At 46.1% G+C, this 17,284-nt stretch overlaps 1 protein-coding gene across 3 annotated transcripts in view; it reads right to left on the bottom strand.

Moving 5' to 3' along the window:
* The window catches only part of KCNS3 (potassium voltage-gated channel modifier subfamily S member 3), a 32,475-nt gene extending 17,941 nt beyond the window's left edge, over positions 1–14,534 (bottom strand). Inside the window, exon 1 of one of the 3 annotated variants that reach the window (XM_039528517.1) lies at positions 14,436–14,534. The gene's annotated coding sequence lies outside the window, so the exon portion shown is untranslated. Of the gene's footprint in view, positions 1–12,500; positions 12,565–14,435 lie in introns of those variants that run through there. The other 2 variants (XM_039528518.1, XM_039528519.1) reach the window with 2 other exon arrangements.
* Between the last annotated feature and the right edge of the window lie 2,750 nt (positions 14,535–17,284).

Genomic DNA, 17,284 nt, shown 5'->3' with positions numbered 1-17,284 from the left:
TCCTGAGCGGTTGACTAGTATGCTGCTCGCACTGTCCAACATGTCATGAGTGGCAGTGGAGTTATTCCTTAAACTACAAAGGCAAGAGGAGCGTGACATTGATCTCATCACGCATACTAGCTACGACAGGAGATTGCTTGTGGCGTTCACGGAGGTGCTGACCACAGTGGATCTCTGCTTTTGGGTTTGGGAAACAAGCACTGGGTGGTGGGATCAAACTGTGATGCATGTCAGGGATGATGAGCAGTGGCTGCAGAACTTTCACATGAGGAAAGGCACATTCCTGGGACTGTGTGATGAGCTCGCCCCAGTCCTGCAGCGCAAGGACATGAGAATGAGAACTGCCCTGTCACTGGAGAAGTGTGTGGTGATTGCACTGTGGAAGCTGGCTACTCCAGACTGCTACCAATTGGTCTCTAACCAGTTCAGAGTGGGAAGGTCAACCACTGGAGTCATGTTGATGGAAGTGTGCAGAGCCATTAATCGCATCCTGCTCCGAAAGACTGACTCTAGGCAACGTGTGAGACATTATGGATGGCTTTGCACAAATGGGCTTCCCTAACTGCAGAGGGGCGATCGATGGCACGCACATTCCAATTCTGGCACCAGACCATCTAGCCACCAATACATTAGAGGGGCAGAGCGTGGGGCCACAAGGATGAGGGATGCTTTGAGGCAGCAGCTTGAAGCTGAAAGCCACTAATATTTGTTGCTATACTCAGGATTGCAGTGCTTGTAATGCTAGGAGGTGATTGATGCGCATGATGCAAGAAGGGGCTTTACCATAATTGTATGTTGCTTTCACTTAATAGAATAAAGATAAACGAACAATTATTTTACTGAGGAGAGAGTCAAATGAAAAAAATCATCAACAAGAAGGGGGATGGGGGAAGGGAAGGTCTCAAGAGGAGGAGGGGTCCCGTAACAGCTACAGATTTGTGTATGTCCAGGGATCATACCCAACCTTCTCCTTTAGAGTACAATGCAGCGAGTGCTGTACTTCAGCAGGGTCAAACTGCAGAGGGACGGGTGTTGAGTGCAGTGGGTAGTGGGAGTCCATACTGCTGGACTGTGAGGAGGGAAGAGCGGAATGCTGCAGGTAGAGAGTGGAGCCAGGAGGTTGATAGCCGTTTGTTGGCGGTGTAGGGGGAGCATATGGGAAAGAGTTTTGTGACAGCGGCTGCAGGGGAGAACAGGCATGGAGCTGCTCAGTTTGAAGAGCTAATACCGCCTGGAGAGTGTCCACTTGGCGCTCCATAACTGTTAAGAGCCACTCTGTGGCTTCTTTCCAGTGTGCTACGTTCTCCTTTCGGTCCCTCTTCTCACTGTCCCGCCACTCCTTCAATTCTTTTCCTCAGCGGTGGAGTGCATCATAACCTCATGTATAAAGTCCTCCTTAGTTCTTCCTGGATGCTTTCTAATTCTGTGCAGCCGTTCTACTGCTGATAAAGAGGGAGGCTGTGCTCCCAAGGTCATCTCTGTGAAGTTTAAATGCAACATTTTACAGAAGCAGTATTGTTTGCAACACACACACACACAACACTGTTTCAGTGCTTTAAAACACAGCCGGTACTCACAGACCTGTCACTAACTGGCTGACTCCAGGCAAGCACACATGAGCTGCAAGACCCCCAAAATGGTGAGCAGCCACAGGGGCAGGGTAAATCACTGTTCCCAGACCTTGCTGTACTGGGCACATGGATCTTGGGCACTTGGGTGGGCCTGATAATCATTCCTGTCCCCACACTTTCCACAGGATGTGATCATTATGGAAGAAATCTCGCTGCTGAGGGTGAGCAGGGAATCAAGGGAGGGTCTTCGCCAAGCCTGCAGCTTCTGCCCTGGTACGTATGCAGCTCACCTGTGTGCAGCAATGGTCCCCGCCACCGGTCACGGCAAAGTGGCACGGGAAAGTTACCATTAATGGGGCAAGAAACAAAGCAGCTCTGCCGAGGAACCTGTGGCAGCAGATTGCCCAGTATCTCCTCAAGAGTTTCCTGGAGATCTTTGAGGGAGATTCCCATGAAGTGAAGGAGTGTCTCAACAGCCTGTTCCGCCGCTCGAGCTAGGCATGAGGGGCAGACAAACCTGCTTTCTGCAACCTTCCTGCCCCCAACAACTCAGTTCAGCAATTCCCAGAATCAGATCCACTTACCAGGGGCCTCCTCTCCTGTCTGTGCTTCACCAATATCCGACTGCTGTGACTGGCTAGGCTCCTCCGGGGTAGAGAAGCGCTCCTGATTGCATGCATCTCTGGCCTCCAAGTCGTCCTCTGCCTCTGGGACCCCCTTCACCCAATATTGCCTCCTCCTGGCTCGGTCCACTCTCGACTGGCACACAAGCCAACAAAGTTTCCATAGGGCCCTTCGCACTGTAGGTGGGGTCGCCACAGAGTATCGCGTCCAGCTCTTTGTAGAACCATCAGGTCGTGGGTTCAGCACCGGAGTGGTAGGAATTCCGCAGCTCCTTCACTTTGACTCTGCACTGCAATGTGTCCCGGTCACAGCTGCTTTCTATCATGCCTCTAGAAATCTGTCCATAGGTATCATAATTCTGATGGCTGGAGTGCAGCTGTGACTGCACTGCCTTCTCTCCCCAAATGCCAATGAGGTCCAGCAGCTCGGCATTGCTCCAAGCGAGGGATCTCCTGGTGTGTGGAGCAGGACCGGCCACCTGGAAAGATGCACTGAAACTATGATACGCATCACCGAGCAAACAGGAAGGGGACTTTCAAATTTGCAAAAGGAATGTACGGGGTGGGGCTGACGGTTGTTCACCTGAGGGCAGTAGAGTTCAAACCAATGGCCAGAGAGGTGAGAAAAGGCATTGTGGGACACCTCCTGGAGGCCAATCGCAGTGTTGTAATCACCACGGTGTCTACACTGGCATCGCAGCGCTGTAGCCTCAGCGCAGAAAGCTCTACACCTCTTGTCCGGGTGGTTTTTTTAGAGCGCTGCATCTGCGCAGTTTCTGTGCACTAAGTGGCTTGGCAGTGTGTGCGCCTAGGGAGTTACAGCGCTCAAAACTGCTTTACTGAGCACAAACTTGCCAGTGTAGACAGGGCCCTAATAAACATGTAAAACACTCTGCTTTAAGGAGTTTTTGACTAACTAAAGTGGGAGGCCTAGAGATGGGCCTGAACCACACTTTCAAGTCCAAATGACCTCAAATTTTGAATTCTGTTTAGATCCATAAAAATCCATGTTTCACTTCCAGGGTTCAGAAGCTAAGTGAAACTCATCCCCACCTCTACTTAGGATCCTCAATCTTTTTGGATCGGAGAGCTTCGTGGGGCACCTATTCACCATTACTATTTATGAGGCCACCATCCTCCAACCCCCACCTTAGGTCTTCAGGAAGGCATTAGCTGTCTGGTCACCCCACTAAGCAGAAATGGGTTTCCTTGAATATTCCTGCTGTTCATTTAAACTTCACTGTTTCCACAATCATTCAGCCAGAAAAAGCATTTGCAAGAATATCTGTGGATCACGAACACAGAAAGGATCTGAACACAGACACAGCAACTGATTATGAATATTCACCCAAACAGAACAGAGACATGTTTGAGGCATTATCCCAGCTCTAATCATAACTAATAAAGAGACGGAATTGCCTGTAAATAAGTAGTTTATTAAATACTACTAGTAAACACTGATGCAATACATCTCACCAGCTCCATTAACATTATCATGTATCATCTTTGCAAGTAGAATTAAGTAGCTATTAATAGATTTTAATATGCAGGAAAATGCTGCACATTGGCACAACACATTGTAATGGTGCTTTTCTATCTATTCTAGGGAAAGGTTCTATACAAACGGGTAGTATTCTGGTAATGTCAATATGTATAAAATATACATGTACAGAAATACCAAATACCAAACTAAATTTGGGGCTCAAGGCTGCTCTCTTTGAAGTCAGTGTGAAGTTTGCCATTGACTTTAATGGGAGAAAGTCTGGGGCCTTAAAGGGACACAAAGTGAAACTTACACAGATTCAAAAATGAGTTCAAAGGAGCTGGTACTACAACCAAAGTCCATTTTTTTGGTTTACAACCACATTTTCCTCATTTTTATAAAGACGCATAAAAACCATCAGAGAAAAATAATGAAGTCGCCATCCTATGGACACCAAGGGCTTGCCTACACTGCCCCACAGCTTAGACTACAAGGGCATGAAGAGCAGTGCACACCAAAGTGCTGCATGGTAACTCCCCCATGTGGCCACAGCATCCAAAAAGTAAAAGGTTCCCAGCAATGGTCCCTGTAATTTTTTTCATCCATGTGCAGACTGAATTTTGTTATGTGCACCATATCGTGGTAATGTGCAGCAGACACAAAATACCTAGAAATAATATATTTAAAAGTTACCAGAGGGATAATTACTCCAGCCATGACAAGTTAGGCATTTTAGAACTCACTACTCAAAGAATTAAATGTAAGTGTAAGAGAGAAATAAAAATTATGAAATGCATAGACCAGTCAAAAAACTAAAATAGCAGCACTTTGAAAGAAGCATCAAGTAACAACAGCACCACTACAAGTATGTGTGTGTGCACGTGAGAAAGAGAGACACACAAAGTGTGTATGTGAGAGAAACACACAGACAGACAGACACGTATGGCCCCTTTAAGTACGCTGCCCTTTTAAGTACAGACGCTCCCCAGGATACGCAAGACCCAACTTACGCAAATTTGCACTTACAGAAAAAGTTCCATAAGCCAGAAATAGGATTTTCGAGTTGCAGAAATTTTTGCGTAACGTACGGGTATACGTTTCTGACTTACGCAAGGCTTTCCGGAACGGAACGATTGCGTAAGTCGAGAGGTGTCTGGAGATTGGCACTCACCAGTCTGAAGCCTGCTTGTTCAGACACAGCAGCAGCCACCAGCAAGCTCTGTCCCACATTCCATTCCTGGGCCATTGTGTCCTCCCTTCCCCGCTCTGTGGAGATGGAGTACAGAGGTAGGGTGGGGGGGGACACCCTGATATCAGACCCCTCCCCACCACTCTGCACAGCAAGCAGAAGCCTCCCAGGAGCAGCTGGCCAGAGGCTCCAAGGCAGAGGGCAGAAGCAGCATGGCAGTGGGAGGAAGGGTACCTGAAGTGCATGGCACTTGATAGACTGCTGGACAGCCACGTGGCTTAGAGGAAAGTTAGATTCCCAGCTGCCATTATCATGTTTTCTTCAAACAGGTCCAATTCATGCGAAATAGCAACTTTTAATTTGCACAGCATCCACACTGGGGGTGGGGGAGAGGAGTTACAGCACAGCACTTTCGTGTGCACTGCTATTCACACCCCCACAGTCCAAACTGCAGAGCAATGTAGACATAACCTTAGTGTGAAAAGCTGGCCCCATTGAAGCCAATGGGAGTTTTGTCATTGACTTAAGTAGGGCCAGGATTTCCACCTATGCCTGTGCTTAACTTGAAACATGAAAAGTCTGACTTCATTAAGACTACCTTGTGCTTAAAGCTAAGCACATGCTTTAGGTTTTGCCACAATCCTTCAGTCTAGTCCATATAGCCCTGCAAAATGGAGCCCCATTGGCTTCAAGGGGACTTCACACAGTGAGAGGTGTCCAGGCTAGCAGATCCTGACACAAGATGAGAGAGCCTGATTATAAAGGAAAGACAGTGCAGTCAAATGCAGAAAGTTACAAACAGAACAAGAAAATGGAGAAAAATCTTCTCTAAATTCTTTCAGTTAATGCAATTTTTTGGAATACAGTGAGCACGCTTTGGTCCCAACTAAAATGGACCATCTCCAATGTATAAAGTTAAACAGATGCATGAGTGTGCAGGGTAGGGGCCTTAATAAATTCAGTTTGACTTCAGAGAGATTCCCTATACTTCAAAAAATGGGGAACACTGTAGAACCAGAATAAGCTTTTAATTAAGCACATCCACTGCAATTGTAGGGGAAATTTTAAGAGGAATTTGTTTGTTTTTTATATTTATAAACAGCTGTTTAAAACAAAACAAAAATAGCATAAACGCCAGTTCAAACAAAATACTAGTTAGCTGCAAAAATTAAAGTGTACTTTTCTTTTTCCCCACTAGGACATGTTATGGGGACAGGGAAGGGGGAGAGGCTGAAACCAACTGAAAATAGTTTTTTTTATGGTTGGGTTTTGTTTTTGCTACATTCAAATGAGAACATGGCCAAATATATTTAAATAAAACCTTAGGAGGAGAAAATGCTGACAGGCTTAGAGCACTTTGCCAAGTTTCAACGTGGAGTGAATTAAAACATCCAAGATCTAACAGTTCATTACAATATTCACCATACTAAGGGTTAGATTGTCCTTAATCCACACGTGGTCGCCTGGAGGGCGGCAGGTGGCTCCGGTGGACCTCCCACAGGCGTCCCTGCGGAGGGTCCGCTGGTCCCGCGGCTCCGGTGGAGCATCCGCAGGCACCGTGCTTGGGGCGGCGAAATGGCTAGAGCCGCCCCTGCAGACCTGCAGTGTTTCTGCTTTGAGCTGTTGACTACCCCGAGAATCTGAAAGAGTTAATCACTTTTTGGTTTGGCACCTCTATATCAGTCAAACAACATTCTTATTAATCTGTAGGGAAAAAATATTTGCTCCTGGCCTGCCCTGCAGACATTAAGAGCAAGTTACAACCCCCTGAAAATAATAGTTTATAATGGAAATATTAACATGCCTTTAATTATGCCTTGCAAATGGGGCTGTTGTAAAATATCATATGGGACCCAACCCTACATTCTTTGCGCATCCTCAACTCTCATTGACTTGAATGGGCGAGTGCCCATATTGGTGTTTACCCTGATGGGTTATGCAATGTTTTCCACTGCAAATATTAGGTGAGCATTATCATGTATAAATATGTGAATTACAGAGCATCTTAGAGTGAGAGGATTCTACAAAGCAGTTTCTTTTATGTGTAGGTTATCCACAAAATATCCTGCTGCTACAATACAATGCTGAAACCCTTATTCAATACATGCCACTATGTTAAAACTGAAACACTGAAAACTTACTTAAACAGATGTTACAATAATTAGATTTGCCCTTTTCAAAGTCAACCCCTATTTTATGGCCCTATTTGATTTTCTTTAAAGTCGTAATAAACAACATTTAACAAAATTTAAAAACAGCTTCAGAATCATTAGCCAATTTGGTAGTTTATAGTTATTTTAACAACTGAAAAACAATTATGATTTTTTAATGATACAATAAAATCCCCAAATTAAAAGGAAAATGCTGTTGAGGAGAGTTCACATGTTTTCTTTTTTAAATACCTGTGTACTCATTGGTAATCATCATATATTACATTAATAGAATGCATTTAATCCCAAAGCACATTACAAATTATGGTCCCAATCCTGCTCCCAATGACAAAAGTCCCCTTGCTTTATGCAACATGCTCTCCTCAGAAATCATTCGATTTCTGCACTGAAATCTGAATGGTAGCACTAGCTCTCATCATTGGGAAGAGAGGGGATAGCATAGAAGCATGAAGCAGAGAATTAATATTTTATATGCTGATCCCAATACCTGAACCACTTTGGATACAGGCTGTAGATTTGTGCTTCACCAGCAACTGAGGACTATTAAGCTATTAACCCAAGACCTGGAATGTTGCTAGCTGTAAAGATCCCCAGACTGTTAGTTTGCTGACAGCTTGTTCTGCAGCAGCGTTTGAAGGGACTGAGTTGCTGCAATTCTTCTGAAGCTCTGAAGAGTCTAGATGACACACTACATATCACCACACCATAAAGACTAAGAAATCAGCTCTGAGGAGACATCAGAGGAAGTGTGTTTAGTTGTGTGCGCTGAAGTGTAGAATGTTATGTTGGAATATTATTTGAATGGATGAGAAATAAAGTGGAATAAGTCTATATAAGGAACACCAGTAGATGTATTGCTTAACAGTCTACATTTAAAAGTTATTCATTGTATTTGGAATAATACTTATAATATATTTTATACTATTTATGTTTTATTGCATTAAATGTCTGTTTTACTAAGGCCAGGTCTACACTACAAACTTACACCGGGATAACTACATTGCACAGGAGTGTGATTTTTCAAACCCGAGTGACGTAGTTATACCAACCTCGCCCCCATGTAAACAGCATTACCACCTCTCCTGGAGATGGATTAACTACGCTGATGGGAGAAGCTCTCCCCTTGGTATAGTAGCATCTTCACTGAAGCACTGCAGCTGTGCTACAGCAGCATTTTAAGTGTAGACCTGCCCTAAGGCTATGTCTACCCTACCACTGATGTCAGCAAAACTTACATCGCTCAGGAGTGTGAATATTCCACCCTCATGAGCAGTGCAAGTTACACCAACATAAGGGCCTGTGTGCACAGCACTAAGTCTGCGGGAAAGCTTCTCCCACCAACATAGCTTCTGCCGTTCGCAGAGATGGTTTTATTATACCACTAGGAGAGCTCTCTCCCATCAGCATAGAGCATCTTTACCACATGTGTTGTATCGATACAGCTGCGTTGCTGCAGTGCATACTGTATAGAAATGGCCTAAGAAACTGTATGGTCCCCTCTTTGAACTTGACTGGGAACCATTAACGCCTACTTCTCAGGATTTTATATACAATAGTCCTGATGTTTAACTCTGTGTACTGCATTCCGAAAAGTCCTGAAAAGACAGGGAGAAGGGGCGTTTACCAGAGTTACACATAATAGTGCCTCAGCGTCCCCCTTCCCTGTTACACAAGTGCTAAAGTCCATGGAAGCTTACGGTACCTCCGCTGGTAAAATCAGAGGGGAGCTGCCCCTCCAGCCCTGGCTAAGGTAAGCAGTGCTCCCCAGGATGCTAGCAGGTGTAGCGAGAGTGTAGCTACAGGTGTAGCGAGAGTGCCCCTTCCTGCTTCAATCTACTTTAATCACAGCTTGGGAGGACTGAAGTACAAGGGTGACATTGCAATGAGCTGAAAATGGAGCTGCCCCTTTCCCAACCCTTCAGCGAGGGGAAAGGAGATGAGAGCCAGTGGGGTAACAAATTATGCAAGAGAAATCCACCCTGCAGCTTCGAGATCCATCCTGCAGATTGGAAAGGATTGTTTTCCTCTAGAGGAATTAGTATGTATGGGATGCAGGAGAAAACAACAATTCTTGTTGCTGATGCCAGAGAGGAACATTGTCAGAGACTGTTCCATGGCAATTTATATTGAAGCTGCCGGATCCAGAGGTCAAGCAGCTCTCACTGCCTGAGTTCTCACTTTCAGATGCAAATCTACCTGGAGCTGTTTTGCTCCAGGCCAACTGCAATCAAAACCACTCTTATTCCATAGCTAGGGTGTGTGATTGTACAGGGTGGGCATACTTTCACTCCCACATTAGCAAGGTCCTGCTATCCACTCTTACAGTGGGGGATCCCCGTCAGACGTGCCACTGCATGTGGCCCGAGGAGGCCAACCATACTGGATTTTCTGTCCCTGAAAGGCATTTTTCTGCAGGCTGTCTCCCAGCTCCTCCCCCAGGAGGCAGAAGGTAAGGCAGGTAGAACAGAAATTGGCGGGAGCCACACCTCCATTCACATTAACACTTTAGAGAATGGGAAGTAGGAGAGATACATGGGATAAGCCACTGTGGTAGGGGTGGGGGAGCACAAGAAGATGGAGAATGGAAGGTCATAGCATGGCCATGGAACACTGGAAGGCCCTAAGAGAATACATGTAGGTGAATGGGATAGAGACAACACGGAAGAAAGCCAAAGGGAACATACACCACCTTACTGGAGTAAGGGAGAGGCAGGACAGCTCAGTAGAGGAGCAGACAGTATAATATGAGGGAGACAGAGAGAAGCGCTGAATAAGGAGAACCAACAGGGCTGAAGCCATCAGCCCTTAGGAAACAGGAGCTACTATTAAATGCTGCAGCATATCACCTGAGCAACACAGGCTACCACAAGAGCGTCGAACCTGCCCTTGACTCTCTGCACTGGCCTCCCACACAATATTGAGACCAGTTCAAGATCTTGGTCCTTAACTTCGAGGCACTTGATGGCCTGTGCCCAAGATATCTAAAAAGATCGCCTAAGGCCCCAGAATGAGAACCACAGTCAACAGCTCCACTCCTGAGGCACAATGGAACTCTTTACCATAAGGTTAAAGCTTGTCTATGTGGGAGATGGAGCTTTCCTGGGGGGCAGTCTACACTGGAAGAAACTCTCCAGGAACTAAGGACTATCACAAACTTCACCACCTTCAGCTCCAAATGCAAGGCACACTTCCTTGACCAGCCTTCCACAATTCCTTGACTTGCCTTCTCTAACAAACGTAGATCAGTGTGTACAGATCTATTTTTTTTTTTTAAATCCCTACCAAAACACTACACTGCACACAGTATTTCCTTGGTTGGGAGAGGCGGAGAGAGAAAATGAACCACATGTGACAGATATTAGTCACGTGAACTTCTCGAAGTGCTCAGATATAACATTGACTAGGGTAGTATGAGAACTTACATAGCATAAAATAGAACAGAATAAATGAAAGAAGGGGGGGAAATCAAAGGGGGCAGATAGATAAAAGCAGAGAGAATGACGAACATGGCAAAGAATAATGGAAAAGGACACAGAAGCCAGAAGGAGAGAATAAGAAAATAAACTATGGGCCAGATACTCAACTAGCGTTAACTGGTGAAGCTCCACTGAAGTCAACAGATCTATGGTCCTAGTCTAGTCAAAAATGTGATTGATCTAGCTCCATCATTCAGGGCTGTGAAAAGTTTTAGACCCTGTACAATGTAATTAGGTCAACCTAACCCCAGTGTAGGTAGGTCAACAAAATAATTATTCCATCAACATAGCTACAGCCTCCCAGAGAAAACAGAAAAAACCCTTCTGTTGAAATAGGAAGTGTCTACACTAAATAGGAAGTGTCTAGCAGCTGTAGTGTAGATATACCTTAAGACCATTTCTACCAGCTGAGAATTTGGCCGTTTAAAAAGAACCAGACTAGGATCTACATATTTTATAAACAGGAAGCAAGAACAGCATGATTTTGTTTTGTTCTTGAAGAAAAGAACAGGGTGAATAAACACAAAAAAGGAAGAAGGGGAAAAAAAGGATAAGCAACTGAACATAATTAGAAGTTAATGAAAATGGGAGATGGGAGGAGAGAAAGAAAAAGCAGCAAAAAGATGGGACTATGAGAAAAAATAAGCTAGAAAATACCCACGAACAGTAGGCTAGTAGAATAACTTATTTATTCATGAGCCTCCATTTTATTTTATTGTGTTTTCCTGGCCACGACTCTAAAGTTTGAGAGCAAGGGAATGATGTTGCTTTGGGGATCTGAGTCTTGTATTTAATACTATTACAGTTGGGCAGGTCTTTTGAAATGTAAATGCCCTAGTGGCAGGTAATCACATTCTTCAAATGGCAAGACTAGGCACAGAAGGGATGTTGCAGAACAACTTAAAAGAATCTGAGAGGGATTCAAAGGAGGAAGGTAAACAGGAGGAGTGGCCTGTTTATATATAGTCAGGATGGAGGGAGACCAGCTATTCCTCTGCTAAAGCTAGAGCAGTCAGAGCCCCAACACAGCATACAGATTCTGAAGGGCAAAAGAAACAAAAACACACAAATGCCCTTATCTGCTTGCTAACTGGCATTTAATTTACATTAGAAGGGCTGGGTATGTAGAGCTTGATCCACTTCTGTTGGCACTAAGGGGTATAAATAAAACTGGAGTGGAATGCAGGCAAGCTACAAGTTAGGGGACGACACTCATCCCAGGAGAGAGGGCAGGTTGTGTTTCCAACACTGATTTGACCCAGAGGCTCTGCCAGAACATTCCCATACATAGGGAGCACCAGTGGCAGAGGCTATCAAGGGAATATGCTGAATCAGTATATCAGTAAGCCTGGCAATGCCACCTCCCCAACCACTTGCAAGTTCCCTGGTGGAACAGAGGTTTGAAGTGCCTTGTACAGCTTCATCTCAACTCCAGGCAGACTTTTTGCACCCAGGAACAATGGCCCAGATCCTCAAATGTATTTAGGAAATCAGTGGAAGTTAACAGTCTACATACCCTTAAGGATTTGGGCCTCTGTGACATTCATTGTGTCAGGGCTGAATCAAGCCACCAGTGTTGATGTTAACTTCCTGACTCAATTGTTACCATTATTCTTTGAAAACTGTAATTAAATTATTAGGGTTATCTTGATTGCCTGATTTATTATTCACTCTGGCTTTTGATTGTTTTATTCTTCCCTTGGGAAATTTTGATGTGCCTGGAGTAATCACAAAGGCAATGTTTCTTGGTGTAGAATTACCTTTTTTTTTTGGTGCAAAGGATATTTTAGGAGAAATTCTGATCTCACATAAATCTAGAATAAATATTGACTTCAATGGAGTTACTCTGGACTTACATCAGTGTAACTGAAAGGAGAATCTGATCCCTTCTCATTCCCCTTCTGCTTGTATTTAAGGACATCTTGTTGAAGGACTGCTGACATTCTCGTCCTTGGCTTAGTGCTATGAATTATACACACACACTTACTTTCTCCAGCAGGAGGAAATGAGGAAGGATGCACTCACTGGCTCCTCTTAGAAAGCTGCTTTACATCCTAAATTATCAATATACGTAGTCAATTTTACTTAAATAAGTTTTCTTAAATTGTTCTTCACTTTCAGTTAAATCAAGTGGTGTTGCTCTCTTATGTTTGTTCAGCTATGAAAAAATTAAATTAAATTTAATTTAACAACATATTTTAAAGAAGTATTTTCAAGACATAACATCCTGCTTAAACCCTTGCTTTTACTAGTAGTTTAAATACAGAATCTTGAAAATATTCAAAATTCAGATTTTCCACCATTAGCCAATATTTCCCCCCCCCCCCAATACAATTCAGTTCAAGCATGGGCTTTGGGGGACATTTTTTCCTATAGCTCTCTGCTCTTGTCATGAATAATTGCTTGGTGACAAACTGGCAACATCCCTAACTGATTCTGTAACATACTAAGCAAAGTTGTAAAGCCAGCTGTTTCTTGCCAAACTTCTGGGAAACCTGGCCAGTTATTGCTAAAACCAATGATTCAACTCTAGTTGATTATAACAGTGGTACATTTTCTTAAAATACTGTCCTCATGATCAAGGAAAATGGCTAAAGTAAGAAACTATTGCCCAGAATGCCCACCCTCTGAAAAATCAGTCTCCTTTAATGCATCTCATGTTGGACACCCAAAAACTGAAGCACCCAGAATCACTAGTCACTTAAAAAACAAACAAAAAAAAAGAATTGGTACATGGCTATATACAGCGAACTGTTGCTTACCTATAGATGCACTGTTTTTACTGCACTTATTTATAAGTTACTCTAACTCATTCCATCTTTCCAACTCTTTTGACCTGTGCTAGTGATAGACGCTTAGATAAGAAGTTCAATTCTGGGAAAGTAATTGTGGTAAAAGGATTTTTTGGTAGCTCTGTAAATTCTGGTAATGGAATCAATATACTCCTGCTGTTCAAATCTTGAGGTACACCCTCCCGCTAGATACATCATTGGTACTCTGTTTAAGACTATAGCTCACAGAGAGCAGCCAGCAGTTGTACTTTGCATTAGGCAAGACTAAACTGTGTTGGAATGGGGCTGTGTCAGACTGTGATCCCTGGAAAAGAGTTCTGAAAGTGATCCATGAGGATTGTCATTGCCTCATTGAAACACAGATTTAAATTCTTCATTATAAGAGGGAGACACTTAAAAAAAAAACCACTACCTTGATCCACAAGCATGGAGTCTACCTCCAGCTTAGCAAGTCTGATCTGAGCCTGCCATCCATGGGCACGAGAGCGGTTTCAGATCCACTTGGCCAGTCTCTTGCTAGGACTGAAGGAGAGACTGAGCTCCGCAATGCGAAAGGGACTCAGCTATGTACCTATTGATCTGCCCTGGAGAAGCTACGAACGAGCGTGACCCTTTCCAGCAGCAGCAGTGAAACTAACTAGCTAAGCCCCAGCCTCCCGTCCAAGATCAGACGGGAGTAATCACCGCAACTGCCCACCGGCTCCACGCAGAAGCAGGCGTTTCTTCTAACAGAGGGCAGAGCCCAGGGCGCTACTAGCCCCAAATATAAGCCAGCGGCTTTCTCGTGTTCAGGGGGGCTGGATTCCTCTTAAGTGATCGGCCCCGGGGCAGAGCCAGGGGCGCTCCCTGCGCGCAGGGCAGGCTGGCGGGGAGGGATGAACTGTCCCCCGGCACCCAGCAGCAGACGACAACCGAAGCAGCCCCTCAAGCTACACGGAAACTTGGCGCCCCAGCTCCGCCAGCGGACTCGAGCGAGGAGCGGGGTGGCCGAGAGGCACGAACTAAGTTGCCTCGCTCCGCGGCGCGGGTCGGGGGCAGCCGCTGGAAGTTTGGGGCTCCCCGCCGGGCGGGGTGAGTGGGGAGGGGCGGCCCGGCTTGAAAGGCAAAGCCGCGGGCTAGACAAGACATACCTGGGGGGCCGCGGCTGGTCCCGGCGCGGAGCGGAGCTGCCCATCCACGCGTCTCCCCGGCTCCCGCAGCGAGCCTGGCCCGGCTCGGCTCGGCGCGGCGCGGCGGGGGGAAGATGCGCAGGGAGAGGTGGGCGGGGTTAGGCACGCAGAGGCGCCCTCCCCATTGGATTTCCCCAGCCCCTCGGCCGCCGCGTCCCAGCTCCGGCTGGGCTGTGCGCACCTCCACTGCGGACACAGCGCCGCCCCCCAGGACTTAGCCTGCCCCCCCCGGGGGGGTCTGTCCGGGGACACCGAGAGCGAGCGGGGCGAGACCTCAAGCACCAGCAAGTGAAGCCGCCGCTGGGATGGGACCGGGAACATCAGCGATCCTGGGCGCTGGGACTCCAGCCAGCCCCGGGGTCAGATCAGACTTCGGGGCTGAGTATTTGCTCTGTTACCCTGTGTGTGTATTTACCGCTGGGAACAGTTAAAATAGATCCCCTGACACAGACCCCTGGGAAGTGTTGGGGTCTTTGGTGGGAGCCGTGCGCCCCACCCCAGCACGTGTTAGCCAAGGAGGGAAAGACAAAAACCTCCCATCAGACGGGGAAAAGGTAAGAAGCTGGATCCCGCCGATTTGGGGCTCTCCCCCTCCCCCTTAAAATCTAAACAGAGAACAAGTGTCTCTGCCCCTGTTGTGCCGCTGGAACGCGGAGCACGTTGCATCAGGGCACAGCGGCCCTGCAGAGCCCCACATCTGGCACCCGCATCCAGCTACATTTTTACCCCACTAACCCTAATTCTACCATATGAATAACGAGCATGTTTAGCTGTTCCTGTTGCACCCGCTCAAACGCCAGATCCTGATGCATCCTCCCACCTCAACAGCGCCATTAAAACACAGATCTTGTTTCTGACGACCCCAAAATAAACTGTGCCTCAAAACAGAGAGCGAGTCTTGCTTCTACTATTCCACCAAACTGGATCCCAATACATCCTGGTACAAAAAAGCTGCAAATTCAACTGGAACCTGGATCCTGCTAATTTTTGGGGCACATACCTTGTTCTACGGTCTGAACTCAGTACACATGCAGCTTCTCCTGGTCCATCAGAATAATTTGGATCCCAACATAAAAACTCACTGGATCATCAAGGTGCCAGATCAGAGTTTGAGATGCTGTTGTATTGGGATGCATTAAGGTTTGTTAATTTGGTGCAGTTGGAGTAGCTGGATTTGTGTATATGCCCAGTGGAATTTGAGGGCAGGGGACCAAAAACAACCAGGATCCAGCTTTTACCTTTTTCCTCTTATTCAACAATAGTATTGAGCATCACATGTATAATGAAAACATTGATTTACAATAGCTTTCAACCTGCTGATTTACTAATGTGGAAAACAAATCACTTCATTTGCAGAGGAGAGGGTGCGGAGTGCAAAGTAATGATGCTTATAGGGCACACAGTGTATAAAACATACATTAACATAAATGTGATCTGAATATCATTTAGAATACGATTACATGTTATTGTGATTGCCAATATTTTAACAACTGCCATCCCTCAGAACACACTCACTGCACACTGACACTGACACTATACACACACACTACATACACACTCTCTTTCTCACACATACAAACACTATACTGTCTCACACAGTATCCAGATTACACATGCAAAAATTCTTTTTAGGAAATATAAATGTTTTCCTCCTTATTAGCTGTGGAAAATGTATACTCTACCCACAGTGCTGAACATTTGGAATGTGTGAGATTTTCCCCCACTCCAGAAATTCTTCTTATGCTTAATCTTCAAACCAGTATAAGCCTCTTTGTATTGATATAATAGGATCCACACTATAGTTTGCTACAACTTTCTACAGTAGACAAGGCCTTAGACATTCCTGAGCTCAGCGCTGCAGCACTTAACTTTTAGACACCTAAGCCCAGATCCTCAGTGGAATGTAGGCACTTAAACCACAGATTTAGATGTGTAAATATTGGGTTTAGATGCCTAAATCCCAGCTTTGAAAGCACTGTGATCCGCTGAACCTCGTAGGCATGGCCAGCGGGTATAATAGACCAGGGAAGGCTAAGCCTTCCCTGATGCAGCTGCCCCCAACTGACACCTGGGCCACGGTGGCCCCGCCCCTTCCCTGAGGCCCCCACTTGTCTGCTGCTGCCTGCCAACCTGCACTCCACCACCCCGCCCGGGTCCCCACTTCTCCTCAGGGGCAGGGAGGGACACTGCAAGCAAGCAGCGAGAATGGGGGTCTGGTGAGGGAGTGAGGTGCTTCAGCTGGGCACTGGGGCTGCCGGCTTTGGCGGGGGGGCGGCACCACCGGCTCTGCCTGGCATTTGGCGGGGGCTGGCCTGGATTCAGCCTGGTTTGGCGGGTGTGGGGGAAACGGCCTGGCCTGGCGCTCAGCCCAGCGCTGAGGCTGGCCAGGGCGCCTCCTTTTCTGAAGGGGGCAGGTTTCAGGGCTCCTGTATGTGGGGCGGCAGGGCTTTGGGCGGAAGGGGCAGGGCTGGCGGGCTAGCTTCTCCAAAGTAGGGGTTCACCCACCCCTCATGCTGGTAGGTGTCTAAACATACTCAACGCCTAAGTTTTCAGGGTAAAAATTCCCTACCCACCTATGTTTCTGCTTCTGGGCATGCGTGCTGTTGCCTCACTCTAGGCATGCAGATGCCTATCTCACATCACCTTTGGGTGAACACTTTAGCTGGCCTATCTGTCCTTATCCTCAAAGAAAACTTGCACAACATTTTCAAAAGACGAGCCTGAGAACTTAAATTCATAACTTCCCTAGACACTAAAAATCATGGACTGCATAGAGACACTGGATTTATGGCTTATTATAACAATCTATA

The sequence above is a fragment of the Mauremys reevesii genome, linkage group 3 (assembly GCF_016161935.1).
Source record: "Mauremys reevesii isolate NIE-2019 linkage group 3, ASM1616193v1, whole genome shotgun sequence".
In the NCBI taxonomy this organism is placed as follows: Eukaryota; Metazoa; Chordata; order Testudines; family Geoemydidae; genus Mauremys; species Mauremys reevesii.
The sequence above is the reverse complement of the archived record's forward strand: the minus strand, read 5'-3'. Positions and strand labels throughout refer to the sequence as shown.